This window comes from Cydia splendana, chromosome Z (genome assembly GCF_910591565.1).
Source record: "Cydia splendana chromosome Z, ilCydSple1.2, whole genome shotgun sequence".
NCBI lineage: Eukaryota > Metazoa > Arthropoda > Insecta > Lepidoptera > Tortricidae > Cydia > Cydia splendana.
The window spans coordinates 24757026-24777094 of NC_085987.1; the positions used below are offsets into that span (position 1 = coordinate 24757026).

At 35.1% G+C, this 20069-nt stretch overlaps 2 long non-coding RNA genes across 2 annotated transcripts in view; one reads left to right on the forward strand and one right to left on the reverse strand.

The window, feature by feature from the left end:
- The window catches only part of LOC134804924 (uncharacterized), a 421906-nt gene extending 416503 nt beyond the window's left edge, over positions 1-5403 (forward strand). Inside the window, exon 2 of the long non-coding RNA XR_010146183.1 lies at positions 4895-5403. This is a non-coding gene — a long non-coding RNA (uncharacterized LOC134804924). The remainder of the gene's footprint in view (positions 1-4894) is intronic.
- The window catches only part of LOC134804928 (uncharacterized), a 273322-nt gene continuing 258306 nt past the window's right edge, over positions 5054-20069 (reverse strand). Inside the window, exon 2 of the long non-coding RNA XR_010146187.1 lies at positions 5054-5433. This is a non-coding gene — a long non-coding RNA (uncharacterized LOC134804928). The remainder of the gene's footprint in view (positions 5434-20069) is intronic.

Below are 20069 nucleotides of genomic sequence, written 5' to 3' on the forward strand. Positions count from 1 at the left end.
CAATAAAATTGTGTAGATGACAAAACTTGTTATATTATTTTATTTTTGCTACAATTTATTAGAAATCCGTATTTTCTGTCATTAAATTTAGTAAATCACATAAAATAGGAGTCGATTATCGTTCAAAAATGCTTCGAAATGTTTGACTTGGCAGAAAACCAAGCGTCTGAAACTCTGATCACATGTTGAAAATTTAAAAAGAAAATTAAAAAGTTAGTTGGCGGGAATTGGTTATGTATTATGTTCTTTCGCTTTACGACAATTTCATGGTGTAAATTGCCGTGAAAAACATAATTATTTTCCTCGCAATCGAAGTGAAAAGCAGAGTGTACAACAAGGGCATAAATGTCCATTTTTACCCTCGTCTACTAAATTGCCTCGGGTAAAAATGGGTCACTTTATGCCCTTGTTGTACAATCTACTATTTCACGTCACCTATTCGAAATAGGGCTTTTTCTTCCCTGCTAGGAGGGATCAAAGTGACAATTTTCTGTTCTAGGACACGATTTTATTTGTTTATTGTATAATTTTTTAAGCTTAAACAATATTTTCGAACATAATAATTTCCTCGTGGGCGATAAAGCAGTATGTGTCACATAGTAGCAAAATTAATGATTGTAAATTACGGTCAAACTAAGGCAGTTTTCAATTTATCCGGAAATAATCCATGTTCGATGTATATAAGCAAAGATAATTGATTGGAATAGAAAGGGGTAATAGTCTGTTCGAGAAACGGAAAACGGTGAAAAATAGAGATAATACTCCTAAAAATACGTGTGATACCTCATTAGATTCGTAATGATGTCTAAAAAAATGTATTCGAAGCGTGTATTAGCACACAAAAAATATCAAAAGTTATAAACAAAAAAAGGGGGAAAAATTTAGATATTTTTTATTTCCCTAATATCTCAAAAAGTGTTGATATTTAAGAAACCAAAATTAATATTATAAAAGAGGAGACATATTTCCAATCAAACATTCCATACTTGCAGAACTGTATCTCCATTACTTACACTTTTTATTCAACGCTGAACACAGCCCTCCGCGCCTCCTTTTCGAGAAACGCGCGCGGCGTGAAAAAACCATTACGTAACATTAAATATAATTTTAAAGATATTAAATATTGATTGAAAAATTAAGAAAAAATATGGTGTATTAAAAACATATTAACAAATGTACTACTTGTATAAATTTATCTTAAAGTTATTTTTTCAATAAGTTATGCAATTGTTAATCAACATTTTTTTTTTTTGAAAATTCTTCTTTATTGAAAACGAAAAAAAAATTATAAATAACGATTGTACAATTTTGTCGCTTTCTAGAGCCCTTCTCATATACATGATTAATAAGATCACATTATAAAAGTTTTAATAAATTTAATACTTTGCTTAAAATATGTTTTAGAATAACATAGAAAATTGACGAAAAACGAAAAATCAAGGTAAAATTGTAAATTAAAAAACAATATTATAACCAAACTATACATTTTTTCAGAACTTTTATAACGTGATCTTATTACGCATGTATATGAGAAGGGCTCTAGAAAGCGAGGAAATTTTACAATAGTTATTTATACATTTTTTTTTTCGTTTTCAATAAAGAAGGAATTTCGAGAAAATTTTGTTCATTAACAATTGCCTAACTTGTTGAAAAAATAACTTTAAGATAAATTTCTACAATCATTACATTTGTTGACAAGTTTTAAATACCCCATTTTTTTAATTTTTCAATGAATATTTAATACCTTTAAAATTATATTTAATGTTACGTAATCGCTTTTTCACGCCACGCGCGTTGCCCGAAAATGAGGCGCGGAGGGCTGTGTTCAGCGTTGAATAAAAAGTATAAATAATGGAGATACAGTTCTGGAAGTATGGAATGTTTGATTGGAAATATCCTCCTCTTTTATAATATTAATTTTGGTTTCTTAAATATTAATACTTTTTGAGATATTTGGGAAATAAGAAAAATCTACTTTTTTCTCCCTTTTTTTGTTAATAACTTTTGTAATTTTTTATGTGTTTTGCACGCTTCGAATACATTTTTCTAGACATCATTACGAACCTAATGAGGTATCACACGTATTTTTAGGAGTATTATCTCTATTTTTCACCGTTTTCCGTTTCTCGAACAGACTATAAATTCTAAGAAAAAAACGTGCCTCTTAGTTTGACATCCAAAACAGATGGCGCTGTACTGCGCCATGTTTTGCGGTCACTGTATTAGGAGGCACACTGAAAGGTTAGGACAGATGTCGCCACTGCTCCCGGCTTTCTTTACGTTTTGTTGTCAAGTGACAAGTGCGAATTTTTCAGTAATACTCGCGATTATTAAAGTAAAATGTATTCATTTATGACTGTACGGGAACTGCAAACCGAGCTTCGAAGGAGAAATACTACAGTTGGTGGAAAAAAGGCTGATTTGATACAAAGATAATCACTTAATATATTTGAGGTTATCTTGTGTATTTTACCGTTTATTCAAATTTTCGAAGGCTCACGTGCAGTTTTTCCTCTCATATTACAAGTGTTCGAAAAAACAAAGCGTTGGTGTATACGGGTCAATTTCTGAACACGATTTTTTTTCTGTCCGTGATGAAAATCGCGGGTTAGCATCAGATAATACTTACCATTTTTTTTTACACAAAGAAGTCACACTTTCACACCGAGTTCAATATGAATTCACTGATTAATTGGTTTTTAGAGTACACTTAAAAATACCTAAAGGCTCAAATTACTACTCCCGTGCCCTGTCCGGAATCTACTTTTGAGCATAATGAAAAATCCTACGAAAAATTCTACATTAGTATCACTAATTTAGTGTCAAATACTTAAACTAGATGATATTTACTATCACTGAGCACATACACTATTAACTTCATTGTGGTAAATAACTCGTGATCGATGCTTAAATTTTGTCCGAGCGCGCGAGTACAATTTCGTCGGCAAAACTCAAAGGGCTCTGACAGCCGACGTCTGTATTTGAACCGCCTCGTGTCCCGCCTCACCTGTACTGGCAGTATTCGGCTGTCTTTCAAAGGAAGCAGATGTACGTCAAGCCACGGCGTGTTCGAGCAAATCGCGTAAGTATTTCGGAATCCGGGTGGGCGACAATTTTTTTCTAATTTCGATGCCCCTTATAAATTTTATTTCCCACATAGCTTTTCAATAACAATTGTCATATTTAGGAGCCCTTTATGTATCTTTATGTAAGCGATAACATAACAGTTTGATCAAACACGATTTAAATTTTTGGCGAATTTTTTTATTACGAATTCTAATTTCCGTGCCCTAATTCCCATGGAATATTTACCTAAAACAGCTGATTAAGTGGCACGGGAATTAGGAAGTATTACATATATTGTCAACAAATCTTTTATTGGGGACACTGTAAGTTAATTGGCAATGTTTACGTCATATTATTATTACATATATATATATTGGCATTGAATATATATTATATGTAATAATAATATGACGTATATCTTTCTATTTTACATTTAAGGAAATCTTAAAGAATACACAAAAATCTGTGTACGGTTTTTTAGTATAAGTACTATAGTACATACAGGGTGGACCCGAATAACCCGGGCAATTTTAATACGTAAGGTAAGGTGGGGTAAGACGACACAGGGGTAAGACTATCACTTGTATGGAATCCTCGTACTGTTAGTCTTGCCCCACCTTACCTTATTCATTGATCATGTTTATAACATTAAAATATTATATAAACATATTTTTGGAATTAGTACATATTATAATACCTGTACCTAAGGTTACATGAAACAAAATGTTTTTTTTTTTTTTGTAAATTTGACAGCTGACAGCGTATGCCGTATAAAGTTTAAATATCTGGGAGACCGAGCTTTGCTCGGAAAACATATACCTACCTAAAAACTCAAAAATGCGCGTTTGCCCAGAGATAACACCTAGCTAGATCGATTTTTCGCCCCAGAAAACCCTCATATAATTTCATCGAAATCGTTAGAGCCGTTTCCGAGATCCCCGAAATATATATAAGAATTGCTCGTTTAATAGATTAGTTGTTATAAATTAGCTTTTCTAATACAAGAAAAATTAAATATATCCTATTCTTACTATATTATAAATGCGAAAGTATCTCTGTCTGTCTGTCTGTTATCTCGTCACGCTTAAACCGCTGAACCAATATCATCTTGATGACATTTGGCATGGAGATAGTTTGAGGCCCGGGGAAGGACAAAGGATCTGGGGGCACGGCAGTGCCGCCGCCAAGTCGAGCAAAACAAAGTGGCACGGCCGTACCATCAAATCTCAATAACATTCTATCTAAATAACATTTAATTTGAACATGTAGTCTAAGAATTAATGCACTTTAAAATCCCTTAGTTTTGTCACTGACACAATCACTCACGATCATCATTATTCTAAGGTACTTCTAGCATACCCACAAGTTCCAAATTTGAAACGTAATTAGGTTTTAGCTTTTTAAGCCAATAAAAATCTAATAATACTGCAATATTAGTCACGTTCTAAAGATCTAATAACTGCATAAATAAGTTTGTAATCCTATAGAAATATATGCGATAACAACGTTACCTTTTAGTTCTTACAATTAGTAGGGAAAGTAAAGGTACACTACAATGTACGATGTGAGTATGAATAAAGATGTGTATAGTTATGATATATGTGTATACATAGTATCAGTATGGTATGGGTATGATTACCCGAAAAGAAGGACAGCCTACAAAAAGAGATGGGATCCTATCAAAAATATTACATGTAAAAAGATGCAAGTCTCGCAACGCAGTTCTTCTACTACAAAAAAGTTTTGAGATGTAATGTGAAACCAAGTCGGTTATTTTAGTCAGTGCCAGGGGGTATTAAAACCGTAATACTATTAGATACCTTATTAGGGTTCCGTAGCCAAATGGCAAAAAACGGAACCCTTATGGATTCGTCATGTCTGTCTGTCTGTCTGTCCGTCCGTATGTAACAGCCACTTTTTTCCGAAACTATAAGAACTATACTGTTGAAACTTGGTAAGTAGATGTATTCTGTGAACCGCATTAAGATTTTCACACAAAAATAGAAAAAAAAAACAATACATTTTGGGGGTTCCCCATACTTAGAACTGAAACTCAAAAATTTTTTTTTTCATCAAACCCATACGTGTGGGGTATCTATGGATAGGTCTTCAAAAATGATATTGAGGTTTCTAATATCATTTTTTTTTAAACTGAATTGTTTGCGCGAGAGACACTTCCAAATTGGTAAAATGTGTGTCCCCCTCCCCCCTGTAACTTCAAAAATAAGAGAATGATTAAACTAAAAAAAATATATGATGTAGATTACCATGCAAACTTCCACCAAAAATTGGTTTGAACGAGATCTAGTAAGTAGTTTTTTTTTAATACGTCATAAATCGTAAACCGCAATTTTATTATGTTACTTGCTGCTACGGAACCCTTCATGGGCGAGTCCGACTCGCACTTGGCCGCTTTTTTTTTTAATACATATAATGACTTGGCAATCGCACACGATGTGTACTCTTACGTGTATTGCTCAAACTGCATGCCATTGGGCTAGCGCTATGTTCAATTAGGATTATTTTAAATAGTTGACGAATTATCCTACGTTATTATGTAGCCGTGAGCTTGCGAAGTAAGTAATAAGTATTAAAAAATAAAGGTATTTAATATTGTTATGGTTTTAATACCCCCTGGCACTGACTAAAATAACCGACTTGGTTTCACATTGTATCTCAAGACTTTTTTGTAGTAGAAGAACGGCGTTGCGAGACTTGCATCTTTTTACATGTAATGTTTTTGATGGGATATATTTTATCAATCATCATCATCATGCCGCGTAGACGAAGTCGCGGGCAGGAGCTAGTAATCTTTTCCCCTTAAAAGTTGGTCGGGTTTTTCGGGTCTATCTTATCTTATGGTATTAACGTCCGTTTCAAATACTAAGCATAACTTTAATTGTTTAGAATGGCGCCGAAAAAAAAACAGAGCATAGAAGAGAAGCGTTTGAAGAAAAAACTATATGAACAAAATCGTAGAGCCAGACTCAAAAGTGATCCAATACGAAGAGAAGCGCTAAAACAGAAAGACAGAGAGCGGTATCTCAGACAAAAACAAAATAAAGTTAAGCTTCCATTACTTGAACTTTCCCCCCGCCATAGAAAAAAAGTTCAAAAGCGTAATAGGAAAAATTATATTGCGTACAAAGCGAGGCAAAATGCTAAGAAAAAAACCAAAAAAAGAAAAACAAACACTAAAAACACCCGACCTAAAAGCAATAAAAGCACGACAGATTTTCCTGTTAACCAAAATGAAAAAGAACCTCTGTCTCGACCTGATCAAACTTCTTTACCTCAACGTAGCAGCCTTCATCCCAGCAACTTGCGTATCAATAGGAGCCCCAGTATAGAAATAGATGTTGTACATTCTTGTAGTGTTCCATACCAACGGCAATCCGGGGAATGTCGGTCGAGAAGTGTCAGCATTGATGATTCGAATAAGGAACGGTCAAATCCACAGCTAATGCTCTTGCGCTCTAAAACTGATACTAATCAGTCTATTAGTAGCTCAAATCATGATAGTCTGAGCGCACGTAGCCCACTTCAAACCCCGCCATGTTTGTCTCCGATTATATGCGAAGCAAATTCATCGAGCTCTTCTTTTTGTCCTGCCAGTCCAAGTTCTGACGGATCTATGGAATTTCACAAAACAAAATTACGACAATATCAACGAAATAAATCAAAACTAATAAGGAAATTGCATAATAAAATATCTAAATTACATAAAGACAAAGAAACGTATCGCAAACGATTAGAACGATTTCAAAACATTGTAAGTAGTCCAACCTGTAAAATTATTAAAGTGAATGATATTCCGAAACAAACTCTAAATACAGAGAAAAAGAGAGAAACGAGATACAGAGAAAAGAAAGAACTGCGAAGCATAGTCACAAATTTCTTTGAAGATGATGAGAATAGCAGATTATGTCCTGGAAAGAAAGACACTATTACGAAAAATTCATTAAAAAAACAAAAAAGGTATTTAAATGACACTTTGAAGAACCTTCACTTGAAATATTTAGAGTTAAACCATCCGCCGATTAGCTACGTGCAGTTCACAAGATTAAAACCATTTTGGATTGTAACGCCAGATCCGAAAAAAAGAGACACGTGTCTTTGTCAAACGCATGCCAATATGGAATTGCTTGTAACGTCGCTAAAACATAATCGCATTATAAAAGAAAATACAATCACCGAGTTATTAAAAACGATTTGCTGTGAAAAAGTTACGGTTGACTGTCTTCAACGAAAATGCACAAACTGTAAAAACAAAACAGTAATGTATCAGCAATTTGATAATTCTAATCCCATAGCGTATTGGGCATGGGAAAGAAAAAATAAAACGTATGTCAAAGATAATGTTACTAAAACAGCAAAAGTAGTAGACAAAATACAACATTCAGTCTACCCGAAAACGGCGATCGCAAAATTTGAAAAAGACTTAGCCCCTTTTATGAATCATTGTGCTAATATAAAGAACCAATATCAGTCTATTAAACATGTGAAAGACAATATGTCGGAAAGAGAATGCTTAGTTCATATAGACTTTTCGGAAAATTATAGCACAAAATATAACTCTGAAATACAGTCAGTTCACTTTGGTGCCAGTAGAAGTCAAATGACGTTACATACATCTGTGATATATACCCGAAAAAATGAGGACTACAAACACAGTCATTTTGCACCATCAGTACATCTTTGAGACATGATGCAATTGCAGTTTGGGCTCACCTCGAACCAATACTCGATGAAATTCAAGAAAGTGTTCCTAATATAACTACCCTTCACATCGTTTCTGATTCACCATCTGCCCAATATCGCAATAAAACGATGTTTTATGTAATAACACGACTTCAATCATACTGTTCAAAACTTACCCGTGTATTATGGCACTATTGCGAATGTGGCCACGGCAAGGGTGCACCTGATGGTGTTGAAGGCGTTTTAAAAAAAACTGCTGATCAACTAGTCGCTTATAGTAAAGATATAACCGATATTGATTCACTCGTTGGCAATTTAAAAAAATCCGCACCCGGCGTAAAAATTAAAATCGTCGAAGAACACAAAATTGACGAAAAAGTTTGGTTGCTTCCTGATAACATAAAGACCTTTCGGCACAATGAAAGTGCATCAAGTTGTGTGGACCGAAGAAATACCAAACCGTTTAGCACTTCGATCACTAACTTGTATAGAACCGGACTGCATAAATTACGTGACGCAATGCCCTCATGGGAAGCATGTAGGTTTTCATGACATTGGCGAAAACAATTCAATTATTTCCAATCAAAGAGTTTTTCAAGATGAGCCGACCAGTGGACCAAATGAATTGTCACTACTCGAAAACCCACCTGCTAAAAGCCCTACGAACGTTTTTATGGAAACCGTTTCAAACAATGTTGAAAGTCCACCGCAGCCGTTGTTACACTCAAGATACGAAGCCATACAAGAACGAAGCCCCTTGGCTGTACATCGCTTCAAAGGATCGGATCCTTTTTTGCTCGGAGCAAATCGGCAAAAGACATCAAAAAATACTGGTAAAAAATGGCCACAGACTTTGACTGTAACGTCTCCACCTAGTTTAGGACAACTTTTACATAGTCACTATGACCCCAATATGAACTCAGTGAGTGATATAGAGAATATTCCGACCAATTTATTCTCTGATGATTTGTCAGATCGAGTTTTTATGCAGAACGATGCATCGCCCAAAGAATGTAACAATGATGCAGCTGAAAATGATTCCGACTCTGAATTTAGCATTTTTTAAATTATAGCTAAATATGTAGTGGCAGTAGGAGTGAAAGTTTTGGTATTTTTCTGTTTCCCTCAAAGGCAAAAAACGAATTCAGACTATTACATACTTGCATTTATAGCTTCGCAAGTTGTGAATTGCTTCATAAATATATTTAAAAACAATATGTTAGTCATATTAAATACCAAAGAAATAAACGACATCATTTTACTAGCTTTTCATATTACATTAGATTAAATTAGACTAAATACTTAACAAACATAGGTAATGCCAAAACCTTGCTCCCTACGCAACGGTAATCCTTATTGATCAAATGAAACTTGTAGAAAATAAAAAGCATAGTTTATTTATGATACTTTTAAAACTTCTTAATAATGTTTTACTTGCCTAAATAACGTAATCATGATCCTTTTTGAGAAGTTTACTTGAATACTATTAAGTACAGGTTTTACCTTGTATAATTGTTTTGAAAAGATGTATTAAGTTTATTTGATTTTACTTTTGTTTCTAATTAATTATAAAGCTTTAAAATAAAGGCGAAGAAGTGGGTTACGCCATGTGTAATGGGATTTATTTTTCTAAGAAGACGTATTTGATGTTCATTTGTTCATAAACAAACTGTTGATTATCGTGTAATATCAGGAAAACACATGTCTTTTTAAACTTACTTTATGGGTGTATTTGTTTACTAGAGGAACTAACATGGCGGCGCTAAATTTGCCCTGCATATCAGATATTATACATATTTACGTCGAGCTTACTAATACGCCTATTTAACGTAATCAATAAATCATGATCCTTTTTGAGAAGTTTACTTGAGTACTATTAAATACGAGTTTTACCTTGTATACTTGTTTTTAAAAGATACATAATTATATTAAGTGCATTTGATTTTATATTACTTTGTAAGTATTTTAAATCTTTAGAATGAAAGAAAGAGGTCTTGTTATAGCTTTAAAAATAAAGGCGAAGAAGTTGGTTGTGACGCCATGTGTAATGTGATTTTTTAATCTAAGAAAACGTATTTGGTGAATAAAAAGCATATGAGGCTAACTATTAATTCTGTTTAAACAGGAATAGACTTTCTCATAATGTTTTACCTATATTTGAGATATTTACTTGAATACTGTTGAATACGGGTTATTTACCTTGTAGACTTGTTCAGTTTATTTGATTGTAATTAGGTATTTTAAATCTTAAAAAGAAAGAAAGAGGTTTTTTTATAGCTTTAAAATAAAGGCGAAGAAGTTGGTTGCGACGCCATGTTTGATCAATGTGTTTTTTTTTATCTAAATAGACGTATTTGGTGTTCATTTGTTCATCAAGAAAAACTTAACTGTCGTGTAATATCAGGAAAACACATGTCTCTATAAAATAATTTTATATATGTGTATTTGTTTACGAGTAGTAAGTTTGGGCAAGTGTTTAGTTGTTAACATGGAGGCGCTAACTTTGCCCTGCACATCAGATAACTATTCTACAATTTACGTCGAGCTCACTAATTAGCTGTGATAGTTACCGTTGTGTATTGTCATATAAAAGATAAAGCTCAAAAACGAAGTGTATCGCCCCATACCCTTACAATAAATACGATCAATGGTTACTTCATTATTACTACATTACTCGTAACTTCAATGAATAAAACCATATTTTTGATTGAAATTTTGTTTAATAAATCAATGCCTTGTTTTTGGTATTTTTTTTGGTATGTAGAATGTATATTTTCCCTATAACGCTGACAAACTGATAAGACGCTCCGTAGTGCTACGGCTTAGAAAGTGGAAAAGCTACAAAGTTCTATGTTCTAAAAGAAATATTCTGAACTAAATGTCAATAAATAATTATAATCGTCAATAATAATATTATGTCTCAATGTTTCTAAAAAAAAACTACCTACCTGAAGTTTTTTCTAGGAAGATTATGATATTTTTGAGAAATTACTTAACCAACCTACACTTTGAAGATTTTCCCGGAGGGCAGGGACACCCCGTAGATATACAAGTTTATTTTGATTGGGGCAAGACTAACAGTATGAGGATTCCATACAAGTAATAGTCTTACCCCGGTGATAGTCTTACCCCACCTTACCTCATATGTGGTCAAAGAATTTTTTGTGTTATGAATTTATGAAGGCAGCATATTCGATTTCTTCAGATTAACTTACACAATAACTTCTTCTCACTGTGCCCCTATTTATTTCTTAGTATCATTTCCTATACGGCCATATACCAGATCATACACCTTGTACCTATCTACATGCAGATACATAATTACACTTTTTAATGAATAGTTTTGTATGTAAGGCGGACATGTTTACGCAACTACTCAAAGTATTGTTTTGAAATATGTACATTTTACTAAGAAAGAGAGATTAGTTGCCATTAAAATAAAGGAAACGATTAGTCAAATATGTAGTTTTTAGTGTATCATACTTTCGTAGATTTGTCGTCCGAAACTAAAATTAAAGAAGGTAAATATGTTCGATGCCGCTTCAGTATGGTTGCAGTATATTATTGTAGATTAAAATAAACATAAATAATAGTTTTAACTACCAAAATAAGTTAAGAAAACAATTCCTGTGCCATGTTCTAATTTCCGTGCTAGTAAAATCTAATTCCCATGGACACACTAATTCCCGTGCCCTGATTAAAATTTTAAATTGAAATAACTTTTATAGTTTTATGAATATTTTTACCCCATAACAAAATTAATGTTTATTATATTTTTTATCAAATTATCAGCATAATTTTTTTTGTGTAATGTTGGTATTTCAAAATTCCATGGGAATTAGACAAAAATGCTCGTTTGGTGAAATTGACCCATACCTGGATCACCTGGATGTACAAGAAGGCGTTTCATATACGCCCGCCCTACGACACATCAGATAGGTACACAAAGTCGTTATGCGTATGGAGTACAGCATGTATGGCCAAGCCATTATGCCCTAAATTATGTACTACTTCATTAAAACTTAGCTTACCTGTGTATTTACTCTTTCCAAAATATTTATCTTCCTTAAAATGCAGCCTATAATAACGGTATTTGTCATTTGCCTTAGTTTTTGATACTCCAAGCTTTTTCTCACCAATTTATGCATATCGGGTCTTTGGGAAAAAAGGGAGATCCTATATTTCCACAATTTGTCGCACAATATTGCAGTATTTTGGAGAAAACGGAGAATGTTTACAATTTATTTGAAAAAATGTATGTGATTTGACAATGACGCCAAGACCCCACTGTGGAGGCGCCACCTGGCGTGATAAAATGTCAGTGTGCCTCCTCATTGTCGAACGTCAACTTTTGACAATCAGAATTACCGCAAAATGTATGGAGCTGTACAGCGCCATCTCGTCAAATTCGAAGTACGAAAATGTCTTAGATTTTACACATCTTACTAATAAATGTATCTTTGATATAAGTCAGGGCTCTCCAAACCCCGGCCGGCGGGCCAAATCCGGCCCGCGAAGCGTTCCAATCCGGCCCGCCGACAGCGGTCCAATCCGGCCCGCCGACAGCGGTCCAATCCGGCCCGCGGGAGCCAGGCTCCAGGTGTTCAGCCCTAACAGCAGCAACCCCAGATACACCCACCCCCCCCTCGGCGCCGACGGTGGCCCGCGCGAAAATTCTGAGGCGCAATATGGCCCTCAGGTAAAAAAGTTTGGAGACCCCTGATATAATAAATAAAAGTTTAGTAATTTTTTCATATCTTCAATTTAAAAAAGTAAATATTTAAAATAAAACTAATGAGAGCTGCAATAACTCTTATTTAAAGCGAGGTTCCTTGGGCGTATGTAATTTTATAAATGGTACTATTTTGAGACAAGAACAACTATTGAAAATGTGAATAAATATAAAGTATATGTGAGACCATCTATAAGTGCATCTGTTAGAGTCTGTGCGGAAAGAGAAGAGTCGTGGAATGTATGGGGCCCAATACATTTCACGACTCTTCTCTTTCCGAACAGACTCTACCTGTTACACAATCGGATGAACTTGATTGGTAGTAGGTATAGTCAGTGGGGAGAAACTCCTGACTTCGGGTAAACTTGGCTCCGTTCGGCTCAGCATTGCTCCGAGCAATTATTAGGGTTGGCAGTGGCACCACTTGAATTTTGACAACCCAAAATAGCCGAAAAGGGATAGTGTCATACATTAGAAAGGGATAGCACGATTCGACCCTGAATCGCTATCAAACTTCGGTTTTGTAGGAAGTGTCCTTTCTGTACGGTAGTACTATTATGTATTCTGTGGTACAGTCAAGTATAAAAAAATGGGTGCATATACAAGTTACTCAAAAGTATGTCCCATAGTTCTTAATTTGATGACATAAGAGCTATGGGACAGATTTTTGAGTATGATGAGTGCATCCATATTTTTTCACTTGACTGTAGTTTTCCATAATTATATCAGCAGTTTGAATGAGAAAGGAAAGCCGGTTTCTAATTCCCCACTACAGAGGGCGTGACACGCAGTGATCCACAAAGTATCGTTTATAAGCTCAATAGACTGTGTAATCATATAGAATCGTTTCTCGTTCTGACTTGTTTAACTAGAGTCATAGACTAACTATTAGTTACCATGGCTTTATCATACCCACAAGTTATAATTTAAACGATTTACAATGAAGTACATGTAGGTAAATGCGCTTGTAAGGCCCCTGACGTTATACAGGCGAATATAAATTGTGATCGCTTACCGTCAGGCGGGTTAAACTTAATTCCATCGTAAACTGAGATATTCATATTTATTCGTTAATGTTATTAAATAAGTTTAATTCGTATAATATATGTAGGTACCTTATAAATCCATACATAAAATGCCTTGCGGAGTGTACTTAATGTGACCAAGAGATAAAAAAAATAGATTATAAATAGAGACGTGTAAGGTTTGTCCGAACGAGTGCCCAAAATTACCAAGCGGTATTTACTTACCTACTCTGACTAAAATATATTTCTTTCCGTTTCCTCGGGGTAATTCAGATCCACAGAAATTGAAATAGTAGGTGAAAACTGTTTTATTTAATGTTTTAACTTCCAGGTCCGTTCCGTTCTTCCATTCCGTGGCCTTCAGTATTTTAGGGTTCCGTACCCAAAGGGTAAAAACGGGACCCTATTACTAAGACTCCGCTGTCCGTCCGTCCGTCTGTCACCACTGGTGATAAATGATGCTTACTATAGTTACGACGTTAAGCACCCAATCTTATTGTGCAGCAGGCATCACCTTACCAAACTGCTCTTTGATATGCAACATATGGCATTATTGCACGCCCCGCCTCAGCTCTTACTAGCAAGCATTCGGCAAACATATTATCCGCTCGGCGGAAGAAACCTGGCGCGCCACTTAGTCCATAAATGCGTTCGCTGCATCAGGTTCAAGGCTAGGCCTCTTCAAATGTCTATGGGCAACTTACCTAACGATAGAACACAATTAGAATATCCCTTTTTACATACGGGAATGGATTTTGCCGGACCAGTGCTGATAGCTGATCGAAAGGGTAGGGGTAGCAAAACAATTAAATCATATATTTTAGTTTTTGTCTGTCTTTCAGTCAAGGCTCTTCACTTGGAACTTGTCACAAGTCTAACGACAGAGTCGTTCCTTGCTGCTCTCCGCCGCTTCATGAGTCGTCGGGGAAAGCCTCAAACTCTGTATTGCGACAATGGGACTTCGTTTGTCGGGGCATCAAACGAGCTTAGTAATTTCTTAAAAAATAATCACGATAAGTTGCAGTCAGGTATGGCAGAAAATCTATTTAACTTTAAATTTAGCCCGGCTTACTCACCTCACTTCGGCGGACTTTGGGAAGCCGCAGTAAAATCAACAAAATATCACCTCAAACGCATTCTATCTCTTACACACTTAACGTATGAAGAATTAAATTGTTGCCTGATTCAGATAGAAGCTATTTTAAATTCTAGGCCCCTAACCCCCTTATCTTCTGATCCATCTGATCTGACCTACCTATCGCCCTCTCATTTCCTTATTGGACGTTCTCTTCTGTCAGTCCCACAAGAACCTCTGACTGAAGAAAACATCTCGCGGCTTGAACGGTTCCAGAGAGTTGAAAAACTCAAGCAGCATTTTTGGAGCCGCTTTTCTAATGAGTATGTTACTCTCCTCCAGCAGAAGACGAAGTGGCACACCTCAACGGACCAGCTGCAAGTTGGGACTATGGTCTTAGTCAAGGACCGCGCACTTCCTCCTCTCCTGTGGCTGCTGGGACGCGTCACGAAGCTGTACCCGGGCACGGACAACGTCACCAGAGTCGCCGACATACGCACGAAGAAAGGAGTCATCCGTAGGGCGTATAACAACTTGTGCCCCCTCCCTATTACTTAGTTAATTCTACAACTTCCATTTTTTTTATTGTCTTTTTTTGTTGAGTCTCTCAACGCCCGGGAGTATGTTGCGAACGCAACCTTTATTTGTATAATACAGTAACTAAACGCAGCCGTCGGGCTCGGCTAGTATTTGGAAGCTTTTTCTAAAGCACCAATAGGAGCGCTCCACATATTATGTATCGCGGCCAATTAGAGGCACCCAAATCTTAACCACTATTTTCGGACATTCAAATTATGCAAATCACTCTTTCATCAGCCTCCATACGATTACCACACCACTTTTACATTTAACCGTTTAGTCAAGGAACCCTTGTAAAACCAGTACCTATTGAAATTATAATAGTTTACTTCAAATCGAAGCTTTTTATTTGAGTCGTCGAGATCCTGACCTGCACGGCGGCTACATATGGTATAGCCTGGTGACTCACCAGGCTGTATCTAGGGTTTCCAAATACCGGACTTCTTTCAATACCGGTATTAATACCGAAACTGTCTTCATCAATACCGGGATCCCGGGATCCCGGTATTGACTATAAATAGCTAAAACAATTTGAGTTTTTTTTTAAAGGCTCACTTTTACACCAGATATGTATGTCCTTAGCTTAGGATATTAAACAATAATCGCCACCTGCAATAATTATGTCAACCCTCCAGGTTGGCAATCATTTTATCCGCCTTGTTGACTTCACAAGTCACATTTTTAGTTCAACCTAATAATCAGCCAATAAATATTCTTTGGCACCAAAAATTCGTATGCCATTACAATTAATGTCTTTCTACTTTTTGATAAAATTTTAAGAACTAATTATATTTAATTATTATAAAATTATAGAAAAAAAAAACACTTTTTTCGTATCTAGTTTGCAGTGAAGAATCTTACAATTACATGTACGAAATCTAAATATTTGGGTTCGTCTTTGACGTCTCGGGAAACGTGTCCAGGGTTTTCATTTTAAACTAATTAACACAAAAGTTATGGCCAGAAAACCAGTTTAAAGCCTAAAATTGTTCAACTTTGATGCCAAATATCTCGAAGGCAATGAACTTTGAAGTAAATATAGGATACTAAACTGCAAAACGTAATTCAATACCAAAAAAAGTAAGACAATGTTGCTGTAATAATTTGTTTGTAAAATAGTAAATTCCTTATGATAAATAATCACGCTAAGATAATTTATTTATTAGTAATTTTACTCCTGCGAGTTAAAAAAGTACTTTTATATACTTATTTTTGCATTAATACAAGACGCGCTAGTAAAAAGTGGCAACATTTTCTTACTTTTTTTTGTCTTGAATTACGTTTTGCAGTATATATTGCTTCAAACTGTTGATGTTAATATAATAAGCTACAAAAAACATTAGAAAACTAAGAGATTCAGATCGAAGGTCATTCGCGTGGGGTGGCCCCTTAATATATCCAGAACATCAGAATTCATCACCAAATATTTATCTAACGCATATGCACAGATCTTGTTTCAATTAAATGATCTTCTTTAATTAAATTGGAAAGTTATCTTTTGATACAGCCGAATTTGACCATTTTAATACATTTTAAACGTTATAATAGGCACATTTTCCTTGTTTTTGAAAATACCGGGATCCCGGTATTTCATTAAAAAATACCGGTATTGAAAAATCTGTTTAAACAGACGGGATCCCGGTATTTCGGGATCCCGGTATTGGAAGCCCTAGCTGTATCTCATGAACCGTGATAGCTAGGCAGTTGAAATTTTCACAGATGATGTATTTCTGTTGCAGCTATAACAAGAAATACTAAAAAGTACGGAACCCTCGGTGTGCGAGTCCGACTCGCACTTGTCCGGTTTTTTTTATGATTTTCATATAACCAGAACACTTTCGCAATAAAGACGTACATAATCATCTATCGACATACATACGTATCATTCATTTAGTTCGGTCTAGCTTATAATAAGTATTGGCTGATTATTAACCGGGCAACTAAAATATTAAACAGGAACTTTCATTGAGCATATAATAATATAATTTGGCTGTGCATTAATATTTTAGCACCAATAAATTTATATTAACCTCAAATATAAGCATCATATTATTAAAAAACTGGCAGCAAAATCAAGCCACCCAAATAATTTATAGGAAACTTGAAGTGATAAGTTGGCGTCTAAAATAATAAGTTGGCAACTAATATTGAAAAGCGATCATAAAATTTGGTTGTCATCTACCTAGTGGTTCACATCTAAGTACCTAATCATATTGAGCATATCGTTCCAGGTAGTAGTTTGATAGGAGAGCAGTTAAATTTAATGAATATTGGTCACTATTTACACAAAACACCTCTAATTAATTTACCAATGCGCAATGGTCAGTATACTTATAGTTGAAGTTCCTAATCATGAAACACCTAATGGCCATTATACCATTAGATCTTTCAATTTTTAATTACTAATTTCAATAGTTACCACTGTGTTCTGCCACAGTCAGAAGATAGGTGCGACGACGAGCGAAGCGAGGAGGAACGTGTTAGGTTGACCGTGTAGTGACGAAACAAAGTATTTTAAAAGAACTGCATTTTGGAATTAATAGATAGCCGTTTTCTTTTTAAAATGTGCTTCATAAATGGTCTCCAATATAATAATTCAGTTGCCAAATAAATACTTGGTACCTGCCTAAAAATAATCAGAAGCTGTAACGGCATTAAAATACAACTCATATTGATATATTTTAAGGCTCCGTTTTTGTTGCCAATCTATTAATTTTAGTAACCATATCTATTTTTTTAAACTACCCAATTTCGATTAATTAGTTGACCGGTTAAATACGTGCCATAAGTATTTATACTTAGTTACGAGGGATCATGTAACTAGTTATAGATATATTTAGTTTAGACTTTGCCAACTTAAGGTTTGCCAGCGAGCGATGGAGCGCAGTATACTGGGTGTTCGCAGGACTGATAGAATCAGAAACACGGAACTGCGCTCCAGAACTCGAGTTGTAGATGTAGGTGTTAAGACCGCTAAGCTTAAGTGGGGCTGGGCTGGACATGTCTGCCGCATGCACCCTGAAAGGTGGGCCAAAATGGTTACGGAGTGGGACCCACGAAACACCATAGATGGTGCTGGCCGGAGTGCAGGCAGACCGAAAAGGAGATGGCGTGACGATTTGGACGCATTTTATCCGGATTGGCGGGAAACTACAAAAGACAGGGTTGAGCGGAGGAAGCGAGGGGAGGCCTTTGCCCAGCAGTGGGACACTTAATAAGGCTAATAATAAAAAAAAAGACTTTGCCATAGTAGGAAAACCGAGGAGTTTCGAGGTAATGCACACACAGGTTTTCTATTTTACAGCGAAGTAACCCATGTTAGCGTTTAATAGCGAAAACATTAAATATAGTATTTGTTGTGCCGTGCAGGTACTTAATGATATAAATGATGGTAAATTTGCGGAATAATAACACTTTACGTAATAAAGATCACGACACGTCGGTTGCTATTACAATAATCAGATCAGAATAAACTTGTTTGAGCCCTTAGTATTTAAAGTAAGGTATGTGCGGATAATTCAGCTAAATTTAAAACTAAAAGTTATTGTCGAATGAAAGCCACACAGCATAAAGCTATTTTCTTGCCTTCCATAAGTTCCATATCAACTATTTTTTTTAATGTCATTCGCATTCCTCCTTGTTTAAATCATCTCGCATAAATGCTCGTGTTAATTCAGAATTGTTGACTTACGCAATTGCGCACCTTGCGCACTTTTGTCAAAATGTACTAATACAAATTTTCTTACTGTACTCCTTGCACCACTGTATAATGCCCATGTAACAAAATTAAGTAACTATATAAAAAAAACTAATAAAACACCTAACTCTGGGTTTAAAATCCCTGTTTACTTAGTACTAATACAAAGTTCATATATTACTTAATTTAATTCATATACTTAAGTCGGCAGTAAAAAGGAATACATATTTTATTTTAAATATACCATGTGGCGTATCAAATGAAAGGGCTTGTTGAGTAGATTACAAATATACAGGATGATTCATGAGACGTGAGCAGGACTAATCCTGCACACTCAGTAACTGATAATTGATCGATCACCGTCGTATTTAGGAGAAACAACAACACTTTTTCCTATTTTTTAACTTTTTGGTGAGGGCAAATTTAATTCTTAACAATCATGGTCACCCTACAGGACCTAATTAATAAACATAAAACCTCTTTAACCGTAATGGCATTTTGATTACGAAGAAAATAAACTGTCAAACTTGAGTGAGATACGAGTTTTCAAAAGTAACCAGACCGTGATGACAGTAATGACATTCAATTTGACACAGAATATCGGTAGTTTAGTATTCTAATTATAGGGTGACCATGCATGTCGTAAAAAAATAATAATTTTTTTTTTCAACACGACTAGTAAATTAACGTTAACCTCACTAATACTGATACGAAACAGTTGCTTATAATCAAACGTCGGACTCCAGCGGGCATTTTCGTGGCATGTCAGAATGATAGGTAAGGTTCGCAAATCAATCAATTCACTTTCGAGTATTTGTACTTAGTATTTGGTACCTAGTATTTATAATGTGAAATTCCAAATATCATAGCAACTAACTGCGTTATTTATAAACGTACTTGGACTACACATAAGTCAAAATGGCGAAAAAGTTCGTTTGGCTTTATCCGTCACTCAGACAATTGCAGCTGTGAGAAAGGAACAAAACAAATGAGTTAACTGGGCATGTCAAGTTCTATGAACACGGCTCTAAGGCTGTACGTTAGTTAGGTGTTTATTTTTTTATATCCTTTAAATTTTAAATAAAAATAAGATTGTATAATCTGTGTTTTATTTGATTTAATTTACATTCATGGTACATTTGTAGGTATATTATGAGAATATATTATTAATATTTTTTCCAAATTCTTGGCAGT